The sequence below is a fragment of the Canis lupus genome, chromosome 22 (genome assembly GCF_011100685.1).
Source record: "Canis lupus familiaris isolate Mischka breed German Shepherd chromosome 22, alternate assembly UU_Cfam_GSD_1.0, whole genome shotgun sequence".
Taxonomy (NCBI): domain Eukaryota; kingdom Metazoa; phylum Chordata; class Mammalia; order Carnivora; family Canidae; genus Canis; species Canis lupus.
Genome location: NC_049243.1, coordinates 53,383,309 through 53,387,174, shown reverse-complemented (window position 1 = coordinate 53,387,174; position 3,866 = coordinate 53,383,309). Strand labels below are relative to the sequence as shown.

Genomic DNA, 3,866 nt, shown 5'->3' with positions numbered 1-3,866 from the left:
GGGAAGTGGAGAAAGGATGATGGCTTGGAGGCGGGAGGGCATCATTTAAGACTTGAAAAAAGAAACCAGGGGTGCAACTGGAGCACCCCTGCACACCCAGCAGTAGTCCCACAGGCTGCGACCTGAAGCCTTCACGCCTATTCTAGCAAGCCACCCCAAGCTGGAGGGCTGTTGCAGGGATGGAGGGGTGGGTGGAGAGAGGGAGGGAGGGAGCCAGCAAGGGGAGAAGGGGAGAAAGCAGAGACTCCAGGCCATGTAATCAGCAGCAAGGTGATTGTATGATGTGTCTTTTCACAGTTATTGGAGTTCGATTAGATGTGCCCCACCGGTTATGATGGGAATCAATTTAAATAGACTTTCTTGATCCCAGAAGTTCAACTATGTGGACAGTGGTTACACTCGACAGGATGATTTGTTATAGCACAACTTATATATTTCAAATGGACAAAAAATTAGAATCGTTTACAGTATCTTAAGATAAACTGCCTTTGAATGGGAGCCTCTTTTCCAGTACTTTTGAGGTCTACAAGACGTATCTAGAAAATATACTACTCTGGAAAATGACTGCTTAAATCGAATGGGGGGGAGGGGGAGGGCCTGCGGTTTCTCTTTTTGATTAATTGCTGTAACACTGTCCTTCCGGCAGCTGAGGGAGTTTCATGTTTTCTTTAGACATCATTAGGCTCAGGAGCTCTTGCAGGACAACTTTGATGCTATATGAATTCTGCCATTTTGCTAGCATGGATATGGCTCTTGGGTCCACCACTCCATTAGAACTATTAACTCTGTTCATATTAATTTTTGTTACAGTTCTTACAAAGGGGGGGGTGCTTCTGGGTATTTAGGTCCACATTCTATTTTAAGGCTGTATATTCGGTTTTCATAAATTGTTCTTGGAGGCCCAATCATCATCCCTGTCCATCTTGTAAATGTCATGTCTTCATCATCTTCTAGACCCCAGCTAACTGTGTCATCTCCTACTCCTTTCTGGCCTTCTTCCAGTTCTTACAACAGTCGAAAATTGCGAGGGACTTTTACAGTCATGATGGCAGCCGTGGTGGCTGCCATCTTGCATCGCTTTCTGATGCTGAGGAATATTCCCTCTATCCCTATAGTCTGAAGAGTTTTGATCAGGAATGGATGCTGTATTTTGTCAAATGCTTTCTCGGCATCTATTGAGAGGATCATATGGTTCTTGTTTTTTTTTTTTTTTTCTTGTTGATTGCTTTATGAGTGTTGAACCAGCCTTGCATCCTGGGGATAAATCCCACTGGGTCATGGTGAATAATCTTCTTAATGTATTGTTGTATCCTTTTGGCTAGTATCTTGTTGAGAATTTTTGCATCGGGGTTCATCAGGGACATTGGTCTATAGTTCTCCTTTTTGGTGGGGTCTTTGGTTTTGGAATCAAGGTGATGCTGGCCTCATAGAATGAGTTTGGAGGTATATCATCCCTTTCTATCTTTCAGAACAGCTTTAGTAGAATAGATATTGTTTCTTCTTTAAACGCTTGATAGAATTCCTCTGGGAAGCCACCTGGCCCTGGACTTTTGTGTCTTGGGGGGTTATTGATGACCGCTTCAATTTCCTTCCTGGTTATTGGCCTGTTCAGGTTTTCTATTTCTTCCTGTTCTAGTTTTGATAGTTTGTGGTTTTCCAGAAATGCGTCCATTTCTTCTAGATTGCCTAATTTATTGGTGTATAGCTGCTCATAATATGTTTTTAAAATCGTTTGTATTTCCTTGGTATTGGTTGTGATCTCTCCTTTCTCATTCATGATTTTATTAATTAGAGTCTTTTTGCTTTTCTTTTTAATAAGGCTGACTGATAGTTTATCTTTTTAATTCTTTCAAAGAACCAACTCCTGGTTTTGTTGATCTGTTCCACAGTTCTTCTGGTCTCTATTTCATTGAGTTCTGCTTGAATCTTTATTAACTCACTTTTGCTGGGTGTAGGTTTTATTTGCTATTCTTTCTCCAGTTCCTTTAGGTGCAAGGTTAGCTGGTGTATTTGAATTTTTCTAATTTTTTTGAGAGATGCTTGTATTGTGATGTATTGCCCTCTCAGGACTGCTTTTGCTGTATCCCAAAGATTTTGAATGGTTGTATCTTCATTCTCATTAGTTTCCATAAATCTTTTTAATTTTTCTCTAATTTCCTGGCTGACCCCTTCATCTTTTAGCAGGATGTTCTTTAACCTTCACGTGTTTGAAGTTCTTCCAAATTTTTTCTTGTGATTGAGTTCAAGTTTCAAAGCATTATGGTCTGAAAATATACAGGGGACAATCCTAGTCTTTTGGCATCAGTTGAGACCAATCAGGTGACCCACTATGTGGTCTATTCTGGAGAAGATTCCATGTGCACTTGAGAGAATGTGTATTCAGTTGCATTTCGATGTAAAGTTCTATAAATATATGTGAAATCCATCTGGTCCAGTGTATCATTTAAAGCTCTTGTTTCTTTGGAGATGTTGTGCTTAGAAGATCTGTCATTTGCAGAAAGTGCCATGTTGAAGTCTCCCAGTATTAGTGTATTATTATCTATATATGTCTTTACTTTGGTTATTAATTGATTGATATACTTGGCAGCTCCCACATCAGGGGCATAAATATTCACGATTGTTAGGTCCTCTTGTTGGATAGATCCTTTAAGTACAATATAGTGTCCCTCTTCATCTCTTACTACAGTCTTTGGGATAAACTTTATCTGATATGAGGATTGCTACCCCTGCTTTCTTTTGAGGACCATTTGAATGGTAAATGGTTCCCCAACGTTTCATTTTCAGGCTGTAGGTGTCCTGAGGTCTAAAATGAGTCTCTTGTAGACAGCAAATAGATGGGTCTTGCTTTTTTATCCAGTCTGCAAGCCTGCACCTTTTGATGGGATCATTTAGCCCATTCACGTTCAGAGTTACTGTTGAAAGATATGAACTTAGTGTCATCATAATACCTATTCAGTCCCTGTTTTTGTGGATTATTTCTTTGGGCTTCCTCTTTCTTTTACAGAGTCCCCCTTAATATTTCTTGCAGAGCTGGTTTGGTGGTCACATATTCTTTCAGTTTCTGCCTGTCTTGGAAGCTCTTTATCTCTCCTATTCTGAATGAGAGCCTTTCTGAATAAAGTATTCTTGGCTGCATGTTCTTCTCATTTGGGACCCTGAATACATCCTGCCAGCCTTTTCTGGCCTGCCAGGTCTCTGTGGAGAGGTCTGCTGTTAATCTAGTATTTCTCTCAACACAAGATAGGGATTTCTTGTCTCTTGGTGCTTTAAGGATCTTCTCTTTATCTTTGGAATTTGCAAGTTTCACTATTAAATGTCGAGGTGTTGAACTGTTTTTATTGATTTTAGAGGGGGACCTCTCAATCTCTTGGATCTGAATACCTGTTTCCTCCTTAAATTAGGGAAGTTCTCAGCTATGATTTGTTCAAATATGCCTTCTGTCCCTCTGTCTCTTCAGTGTCCTCTGGAACCCCAATTATACTTAGATTTTTCCTTCTGAGGCTGTCATTTCCCTTAACCTTTCCGCATGGTCTTTTCATTGTTTTTCTCTTTTTTCCTCAGCTTCCTTCCTTGCCATCAGCTTGTCTTCTATGTCACTCACTCTTCTACCTCATCAACTATCATTGTTAGGACCTCCAGTTTGGATTGCATCTCATTTAATTGATTTTTAATTTCAGCCTGATTAGATCTAAATTCTGCAGTCAAGAAGTCTCTTGATTCCTTTATGCTTTTTTTTTTTCCAGAGCTACCAGTAGCTTTATAATTGTGCTTCTGAATTGGCTTTCTGACATCGAATTGTAATCCAAATTCTGTAACTCTGTGGCAGAGAGTACTGTTTCTGATTCTTTCTTTTGTGGTGAGTTCTT

The 3,866-nt window shown here is 39.9% G+C and overlaps 1 pseudogene; it reads right to left on the bottom strand.

Annotated features, from left to right (window-relative positions):
* Positions 1–616: 616 nt before the first annotated feature.
* On the bottom strand, positions 617–1,068 carry LOC100683553 (annotated as a pseudogene).
* Positions 1,069–3,866: the final 2,798 nt, after the last annotated feature.